The sequence below is a fragment of the Pleurodeles waltl genome, chromosome 1_2, assembly GCF_031143425.1.
Source record: "Pleurodeles waltl isolate 20211129_DDA chromosome 1_2, aPleWal1.hap1.20221129, whole genome shotgun sequence".
Lineage (NCBI taxonomy): Eukaryota > Metazoa > Chordata > Amphibia > Caudata > Salamandridae > Pleurodeles > Pleurodeles waltl.
Genome location: NC_090437.1, coordinates 385,005,754 through 385,016,467, shown reverse-complemented (window position 1 = coordinate 385,016,467; position 10,714 = coordinate 385,005,754).

Here is a 10,714-nt window from a genome sequence, read left to right as displayed (position 1 = left end):
GCCTATAAATGGCTGAATCCCTCTTTAGGAGGCCCCTCCACATGGCCATCTCAAATCCTAAAACATTTGCACTGAGGTTGTTGACCACTCATTTCTTGTCAGACAGACATGTATGTGTGATTTGAGTATATCTTTATCTTGTGGGCATATGTGCCATTGTTTTCATCCAGCAGAGGATAGATGAAGGGACAGTCCATTCCAAAACTAGCCCTACAGCTATCGGTAAGACCTCAGATGAGGATATTATAACTAGTAACATTTGACAGTAGTTGAGGATGTATGAAGAAATAATCAGTATGTGATTGAGGGGCGTAATTATGCAAAGTGACGCTGCACTAAGTGCAGCACCACTTTCCCTGCTCCCCTTAGCACCCCACTACCGCCACGATGTGTGTGCCGTATTTAAACACGGCACACCATGGCACAGGGTAGGGGGCAATAGTGTCATCTTTCATGACACTATTGATGTACTTTGCAAGAGTAGCAAAATATTGGCGCTACTCCTGCAGAGTACATAGGGCCCCATTCTAAAGAATGGAATGCCCCATTTATTGCCTGCTCTTGGGCAGGCGTTAAAAGTACTGTAAAAAATGGAATAAGGAAATCTCAGAGATTTCCTTATGCCATTGTTCTAGCTCCCCTAATGGGGGGATGCCCCCTTTTCATACATTATGCCTGCCAAATAGGGTTACAAAGGGTTACAGGGTGCCACCCTGTAAATACGGCACAGGGATTTTGGCTTCGTTGGGCCACATTAATGTCAGAATAAATTACATTAATGTGGCGCAAGGTGGTGCTAGGGGCCTATAAATATGCTCTCAAGTGTTATAGGGACAGGAGTGGAAATTGATGGCTATGTGCAGGATGGAGAAGCCTCCATATGTCAGTGAACTTCTGGTCGTTAATGAGATTGTGTAGTTGTGCCCTATTTGTAATATGTTTTGTCTCAGGCATCCTAAACCATCTAATGTTTGGTTCAATACAAAACTGCATTCCCTCCTTACCACAACTGTTGATTGTCTATTTTAAATTACATTTGTGATAATTTAGGCTGGAAATCAATTTAAATGCATTTGTGGCATAAATAGACCCAAGTATTAATACCTTATCAAATGATCTCAACTTAAGAAAAATAAAGCACCCGTCCCCCACGTGTCTCTCCAAGTTCTTATAATCTTATATGAGTTTTGTTTGTTTATGAGGGGGCCAACTGCACATTTTGTGCAGTTTCACGATCCATTCAGGTCTTCTTGCTCATTGACTGTTCTGCTGCTACTGGCTACTTTGCTCACCCATTCTCTTAAAGGTGCACTTCCTGTAGGAAGGCAATATTTATTGGTTTAGTGCAAAGGTAGTGTAACACTTTTGTCATTCCAGGAAACTATGTTTACCGCACTTGGGTCATCCTGATATGGAAATCTATCCATACATGATAGAACCTGAGTCATGTGTCTACTTTGATGGTCTATGAAAAGGACTAAGGCTCTGATTTATACTTTTTGATGCAAACCTGCGTTAGCGCAGGTTTGTGTCAAAAAGTATACCGCAGGCTAGCGCCACTCCTGGACGCCAGCCGGGTGCCATATTTAAGCTATGATGCTAGCCGGCGGTAAGGCCCAGTTAGCATCACAATTATTGACGCTAACCGGGTGGGGGAGGCATAGGGGAAACTGGAGGTTGTGTGTGAAAGAATGGCACTTGTCAGGCTAGAGTCCAAAAAATGACTCTGACCTCATTAGCGTCATTATTTCCACACACAACTCCCATGAATATGACTCCTGTCTAAGTAAAGACAAAAGTCATGACCCCAGCCCAATGGCCATGCCCAGGGGACTTAAGTCCCCTGGGCATGGCCATTGGGCACAGTGCCATGTAGGGGGGCCCAAGTGAGGCCCCCCTGTGGCACTTTGCAAAAAAAAAAAAAAATACTTACCTGAACTTACCTGGGTTGGGCCCCCCTCATCCTTAGGTGTCCTCCAGGTGTGGGTGCAGGTGGGTGGGGGTGTCCCTGGGGGGCAGGGAAAGGCACCTGTGGGCTGTTTCCATGGTCTCTGACCATGGGAAAAGGCCCACAGCTCCCCTAATGCCTTTATTTAAGGCCCTCCTCCTCCCGTCGTTGATTTTTGCATGGGAGGATAAATAAGGCGCTAGTGCCTTTGAGTCATTTTTTGCCCTGGTACGCCTACCTTGCATCTCATTCACGAAAGGTAGTTTTCTGCAGGCAAAAAATGACTTTACCTTGAATATTTTGGCGCTAGACATGTAAAAACAAATTACGCAAATCCAGCGCAACCAGAGTATAAATATGCCCCTAAGTAGGATACTTGGGGCCAGATTTAAAGAAAAGTGGCGCAGCGCGGTGCTGTGCCAAAATTGGCAGCGCCACGCTGCATCACTTTTGGAATGCAGGTATGTGTCTTATTTAAGGGAATAAGGCACACCCCTGCGTTTACCTCTGTGCTGACGCTAAATTTAGCTGCCAGCACCAACACAGGCATCCTTGCACCATCCTGCAAGGATGTCTGTGTTCAGGGGTGTGATTGTTTATGTGCGGAAAGTTGTCCCTTCCTGCACATAAAAAATCACTAATGGCGCTTTGGCACTTCTGTGTGTGCTGCACAATGTAGCACACACAAAAGTGCCAAAGTGTTATCTTCAAATGATTGTTTATGTACAGGAAGGGACACCTTCCCGCACATAAACAGTCATTTCTGGCATTTTGCTTTTTCTGTGTGTGCGGCAGAATGCAGCAGGCATAGAAAAAGCAAAAAATGAGGAGGAATGAAAGTATTCCACCTTGTTGAGCCCTGATAACGCCACCCCTGGGGGTGGTGTTAGATTTTGGCGCTACCTCAGGTTTACGAAATTTCATAAATCTGAGGCAGCATCAAAATGCAATGGGTGTTACTGTGGCACGCCCATATCAGCACCCATTGCTCGTCCCTTCCACGCTTAGTGCTGTGTGGGAAGGGGCCATATTTAAAAGGTGGCGTTAAGCCACAAAAAGTGTTCAGGACCCAGCGAAACAGCTGCAGTGAAATAGAGAGTGGAGAAGGAGAGAGGGGGAGAGGGATAACAAGTGAGACTTGCATTAGAAGATGAGTGGAATCAAGAAAGGGAGAACTTTAGCCAAAAAAGGGTAGTAAGGACGAAAAACATAAGTGGAAGAACTTGTGTGAAACACATGTCTAGAGATACCCTGCATTGGCTGCATCAAAATGCACTAAAAACTGTTAACGAAAGTGAGTTTCTCATGCACTGTATTTACAACAATGCATATGGGTAAATTGTGTACTGCTATTCTGAGCAGTATGCTCCCTCCCTTCTTTTGTGAATGGCTCATTTGAGTTATTGGCCTGACAAGCTCATTGGGATGCACCTGCACACCTGGAGGATGGTACAGAAACCTGAAAAGACTGTGAAGAACTTTCCCAGCACATCAAAATTTATACTGTTACTTTCTACTGAAGAAAGAAAAATATTCTGAACATTCTGAAACATGTCTAAAGTTACCCAGCACTGGCTGCGCCAACAATGTTGAATACTAAAGGCCTTCAACTAAAGTGAGTGTTGTCTTTTTTTGTATCTGTTATGAACTAGGGGCCGAACTATGGAAGTCAACAGTCATTGTCGTATGTTTGTTAAGGGGTCTCTCAATGGGGTGATAAATAGGGCCAATACCTTCTCTGGATGTCTATGTAATAAGCATAATTCCTTTGTAATATGGGACAGTGGACATAGACATAGTAAGGCAACATTTATAAGGGGTGACACAGTGCCAATTGGACAAGGAAACCATACCCTCAATCATAGCAATATCAACACATATGCAGCCACCAATAGAACACATCTGTCAGTACGATTCAAAGTACTACAAATATAATTCTATAAAAAAATGAAAGAGACTGCACAGAGGTTGCCGAAGCAGTGTATACAGTCCCCCTAACATTCATATTATAGCCTTGAACATGCATTGCAACTTAACTGCCACTGACAATTAGTTGGTTCCTTTTTTGTCATTCGGTTTCAAAGGGGACCTATATTTTCCTCGGCCCATCAGAGAAAGTAGATCAGAATCCGGTATAGGTATTCGCTATCTGACCCCCTCTCAAATAAAGTTGATGGTGTATGTTCTTAGTGGTCTGGTGGGTGTGTCTCTGAGATATTGACCATTTGGTCCCATAAACTAAGGTCTTGGGTGTTGTTGAAGTATCCACTTCAATGTTCTCCAAAGAGTCTAAATAATCTTCAAGGGATTAAAGATCATGAACTATAGGGCCACATGTATGAAGCCTTTTACCAGTAGAAAACATCCCATCAGGCCATTTGCGGCCTTTAAAATGCTTTTTGACATCTACCACCCGTATATTGCTAGTCAGTAACCTATTATCACCTCATAAAAGAGTTTGCAAGTCGCTGTTAGGAAGGAGCGTCTCAAGGATGTCCCTTCCTAATAATGAGTCACACTGGTATGTAGGAATGTTTAGCAACTGGGAATGTTGTTGCACAACATTGGCAGATTACCACCAACTTCATGTTGGTGGTAAGCCATTTGCAAATGGGAAGGGGTCCTTTGAGAATTTGGGTGAAAATCTTTTTTTAAGCAGGCAGTGGTTCCACGGACCACTGCCTACTTCTAAAAAATGAAAATAAAAGTTTCTGGTTTTCTTTTTTGAATGCATCCCGTTTTCCGTTAAGGAAAACGGGCTGCATCTAAAAAAAAAAAGATTGCCCTATTTAAAAAGCAACCACAGACATGGTGGTCTGCTGACCGCAGCAGGCCACCATCCCTGTGATTGTGGCAATTCCCAAAAGGGTTGCATATTGCGGTCTGCCTCATGAATATTAATGAGGCAGGTCTCTTGTGACCCATTTAGGAATCGCAAACAGTGTTAAACACACTGTTGTACATGGCTGTTTGCAATTTCCTATTAGCGAGTCGCAAACATTCGCTATTATGAAATTGCAAACATCAAGCTACGTACATCTGGCCCCAAGTGATTTCACCATTGTCCATAACTAGAATGGTTGCTGGCTCCAGGAGTCTGTATTTAATGTTTCTTTATCGAAGTTTGGGCCGCAGGGTGAGAAATTTTCATTTTTTCTTTATAGTGGAGGTCAAGCACAGGTGGTACATATTCAATCAGAAAGAGTACACATATGTGGCATGCCATATTGCAAGTGATGAAGCAGAAAATGAAGGTTTTGATTTATTAACGCTTAAACGTAGTGCTGAAATAATCATGTGTGACATTAACTGAACTAATAAAGATTGTACGGGGACAAAATGTGCCCTCAGAGTAGTTTGCCATCATTTATACGCGTGCTTTATATAACGTGGTGTATTAGAATTGCACTAATCCGACATAATCATAAACGTGTGCTACGATTTGCTTGTTTGAAATGTTTTAGCTTAGCATTACTTTAGCGGAGGCTTTGGCCTAGTTGCCTGGTCTCACGGTTTAGATGCTCGTATTTTTCCATTGTGCTAATAAACGTGTATTTTTGCTTGAAGCTGTACTTTTCCACGGAAGCTGTTCACATGCTTATCTTAAAGTTAGTGCCAGCCTGGCATATTTTCTCTTTAATTCAAGGTCGATTTGCAGGTGCGGACAATGGAGGCTCTGAAAGTGAGCTAATTGGGAGACAATGTTGCGATTTGCGTACCCATCTCCAAGGATAATGTATGCTTAAGTAAAAGCTTGAGAACTGTCGTTTTTGATTGGTCAATTTGAAGCTAACCTATGAACCCTCCAATGGAGACCCTACAGGACTTGAACTGTTGTCTATAAAACCCAGGTGCACGAGAGGAAAGCTCGCTCTCTCTCCATTTTGGACATCCCGCCATTTTGCAGACTTCGTAGCTATTATGGCCCACTTTGCTGCGACGCCATTTTGAGAGACTTTGATGCTTTCTCTAGTCGAGAGAAAGAGACTTTAATGATTCTTGCCCTAGAGACTTTAACTTTGACTTGTCCCTTTGCATGAAGTAGTAGTTTTACCTTGCCGCCGTGAGGCAATTGCCCCGTTCACCCCTACCCCTTTGCCAGTCCTATGCTGATCGAAACGGTACCCATGATGACCGAAGAACGGTACCTGTGAGACGAAGACTTCCTTGTATGCTGATCGTAATTGGTAAATATGAAAGGAAAATTGTAAAATTGCATTGTGTTTCTTTTAGGTAACCAACTGCTGATTTTGATAAGGGCCCTAGCTAGGAGTTTTCTAAATTTATGTTGCTAAATTGTTTTTGCATGAAGTCCCACATGCTGATGCTAATTTGAGGTTAGATGAGGATTCCATATGTCGCACGATGCAATTTGAGATCTTGTTATGCTGACTAAATGTACGCAATTAGCCCATTACAGATTATCGTATTAGTGCTTTGCATTGCCATTATCGAATGCCTTGTGATTCAAATGCTACATAGATTACACTTGTTTCGACGTTATGGACAGCTATTAATGTTCATTTATGTTTATCATTTGGTGTTGAGACACATCTATATTGTGCTAGCTTTGTTAATATAGGGAAATAAATTCACTAATTTTGCAATAAACTGGTGTGGTTATTCCTGACTGAAAGGTCAGGGTTCGCCGAAATGTATTCTGGATTAATTGTTAAGTGTTATGTCGATCAAGGCATTGCTTATGTTCGTTATTGATTATCGATTTAATGAAATTGATTGATTAAGAGTACAGAGAGTTCCCACTTAGTCAAAAGATTCATCGGCCTAAAGAGCGTCCGAATACAGGTAAAATTATTACTACGGTTCGCTCTATCAGTAGATGGTAGCAGAGGACGGTTATGTCTTTTGGGACCTTGTACTCTTAAAGTACATGGTGTTGAATTAACGGTTACGCATTTGGAGACCCCACTCGAGAAGTTGGATTAGATTTTTCTTGGATAAAACTGATTGACAAGATGATGATGGGCTAGGTCCACCGCGACTTTCCCGGGATCTCGGAGCTTGCGAATGGAGAGAACGGAGGAGTGGAATCAGCGTTGGCGGTACTAGTGATGGTATGAGTGAAGCTAGAGTTTTGCGCTTGCACAGCTTATTGCCGCAGGGTGTGTGAAAAGGTTGCGAGGACTTTTTCCTTTTCGAGGATAGCGGAGGTGCGACTCCGAGTGTAGAAGTAGAGAAGTCGTCGAACTTCATAGAGATAACGGAGGTGCGGCTCCGAGTGTGACAGTAGGGAAGTCGTCGAACTTCATGTGCGTGTGGCGCTTTGTGCATAAAAAGGTCCACGTGGTTGTTGTTGTTGAGACGGGCCCTGCGAGGTCAAGAGACTCCGGAGTATGTTGATCCATGTTGTGGTCTGGGCGGTTTAGTAGGTTGATCGGGCATGGTCAACAAGTCGGTACGTGTGTTAAGGAGTGAAAGAAACTTCGACTTCGGGCTTTGACAAGATTCTAAGTGCACTAGAACAGATCATTGACAAGTTGAGAGTAGGTCTGCGGGTCAGATTTGCTTACGAATGTGGGGACTGAGAAAGACGGAATAGCGGCCAGAGGCTAGTGAAAGGTCCCGAGGCTAGTGAAAGGTCCCTAAGGTCCTGAAGCGATTGTGTTACCCTTCCTGTTGTAAACCGACAGATCTGTTTTATTTTTGGTAGCTCGCAATATATGCAAGAAGTTGTTACGAAAAGAGGTGAGTGAAGGAAGACTAGCCGCGAGGCTTTGTCAGCCGCAGTGTGTGTGAGTGTGACGTCACTAGGAGCCGCGCTGGAATAGGTTGGTTGGAGAGAAGGGTCGCGCACGGATTGGACGCAGTCCGTGGGGCTCGTTTGGAAGGGGAAAGGCAAGCGAAGAGTATTCTGGGAATTAAAGTCACCTATTGATTACAAACTCTGTGGAATTAAAGTGACCTATTGATTATAAACTTGGTGAAATAAAAGACGAGAAAATGAAATTCTATAAAGCATTCAGGAGCGCGATGAAGGGGGAGTCTTACATTAAAGCGAGTGTAGGAGAGGAGACGCCGCCCGAGGGTACACCAGCTTACATTGTAATGGAAGAGAAGGGGGTAGCTCCGTGTCTTTGGCTAAAGCAATGGCACAAGTTGACAGAGAAACATGGGAGCGTAGCATTCCCGATACATGGGACATTCAATATAAGGATCCTAGAGAATTTGAGATTCACGATGTACGACATGAAGGTGCCTCCAAGGCCGGCACAGTTTGAGGCTCTAGCAATCTGGGAATTAATGGCCAGACAGCAACAGCAGAAGAAGTTTGAGACCAGAATGAGAAAGGTAGAAAAGACACTAGCGGATGCTAGCTGGGATAATGCACAGAAGGTGTGGAGGTCAGATGTATTGCAGGGAATAAAATTGTTTCCCGCAATTACTAAGGAGGAAGAGGAGACAGGTAAGAAAGCTACCTGTAAGACAGACAGGAAGTGTTCCAAGGATAGAGAGGACGAGGAAAAGTTGAGAAGAGAAGAGGAGTTAGAGGATGAGGAGTTAATAATGCAATTGCTGAACGACCGTCCACCACCTTATGCGGAAAATGGACAAGGTCCAAGTACCAGTTCTGCCCCTCCGGCATCGGTACAGAACAGTGAAACTCAGAGTTCAGGAGCGTCATCGGGATCTAAGGACCCGAGTCTGCTATTCACCCCGCAGATACCGCAGGTCAGGAGAATATATCCAGATGTGCCCATAATGAAACCAGAAGAAAATTATCAGCCGCAGATGCCAGGGTACTACAACAGTGATAACAGTGCAGGAATGATTCTAGATCCAACCGTAAGGGGAGTACAGAATGGTTTCAACCAAACGATGGCACAAGCTGAATCAACTCAGTTTTTGATGCCTCAAAAGCAGATGCAGGGAGGAAACGCACATGCTCAGATGACGGGGAGTCAGATGGGCATGCCGGCAATGATGACCCATAATATGGGGATGAACATGCCTCAGAATATGGGAAATGGACAGAATCCAGATGCGATATCACTGCCCATTACTGTAGGTCCACCAGTACCTCTGTATAGCCAGCCTAACTTAGGTACGAGCAGACAGGGACCAATGCTGCAGAATGGGACAGAGAGGAGGTGCATAGAGAACACTCCAGGGATAACTCCGATAGCGGCTCAGCCAAGTGGATCTGGATCCTTGATGGAGTTTAGTCCCATATGTGCTCAGTCAACACTGGTGAGGTCAAGCCCCCCACTGATAATACCCCTGACATCGAATACTGAAAAGTTGCCACAACCGTCAATGGCAGTCGATGTGAACGCCACGCTGATGGGGGTGAATGCGCAACAGTTGACACAGTGGTTCAACAGTCTAAATTCCACACAAAGTTCAGACAGTGGGAAAGGAGAAGATTACTTGAATAGGATGAGGCTGAACATGGAAGCACAAGAATTGGTGGAAGGGAATATGGGTGTGAATAGGTTAGAGTCCTACACGGAAGAAGAGCTGAGGTATCTATGTCCAAAGATCACGAAAGAAGTGAACAAGGTACATAAAAGTTTGCAGGAAGTAGCGGACAGAAATGGGATTGACATAGGCAAGACGAAACACTTGGGCAGGAGCTATAGGCTGGATTTTGGGACCACAGATTTTGAACACATGAGGTCAGCAGGCATGAAGGCACACCTTAGAGAATTGTTGCAGAGTGCACAAGTGTGGAGGTGCCTAGACAAATGGGAAAGCAGGTGGGTAAAGAGTAAGGATAAGAGGAGGGACGGTGCTACAGAGCACAATGAGAAAAGACCGCAGAGTAGTGATACAGTAACTATGTTACCAATGAGGGAGACAGCAGGGGGAAAATTAGTACATGTACCATGGCACAGAAGCGACATTCAGTCTTTTACGGCCGATTTTCCCAAACTAAGAGAGAAGCCGATTGAATGGTACCAACAGACTGATAGGTTTGTGAAGCTTGCAAAGTGTCTCTGGGAAGATCTGAACACTCTGTTTGAGATTGTGGTTCCAGCAGATTTGTGGGAGGATTGCAAAAGAGCGGTAGGTTGGCCGACAAGTGAACCAGAGAGAGACAGGGAGACAGGTGCACCATCACCTATGGTGATGAGCTTGTACTATAAGGTGATTGAGCATTTGAAGACTAAGGTACCCGCGAAAAACGTGGATTGGCAGAAGATTGATCGAACTGCCCAAGAGGCTAAGGAGTCGATTCATAGTTATTATGAGAGGTTGTTGAAGGCGTTCAAGAATTACAGTGGCACGGAAACAATCGAGGCGAAGGATATGCTTCATTTTGTGTTCAGATTTGTGGAAGGGCTGAGACCAGAGATAAGTCAGATGATAAAGTCGCATTTGATTTGTTGGCAGTCTAAACCGATTGACGAAGTCTTGACTTATGCGAAATACTGTAGCGACGAAATTGAAGTGAAACAGAAAAAGCTGAAAGAGAAGGTGATGATGATGCAGCTTAAGGCAGCTCAAACAGGTTTGCAAGGTTTGCAAGGTCTGCAAGGTTTGCAAGGGATGCAAGGGTTCCAACAGCAGGTACCGCAGCCGCAGTCGCAGTTGCAGGGAAACATGGCGTTTCAGCCACAGGCGAGAGGCAGAGGCAGAGGAGGTTTTGTGAATAATGGTCCGGATTTAAACACTGTTGTAACGGGTGTGCAGGCAATGAAGAAGGTAATGCCGTGTCACGTGTGCGGAATGGTAGGTCATTGGAAACGCGAGTGCCCGATGGTGGTGCAGGAAGGTGCAGGTGCAGGTGCAGGTGTTGGTCAG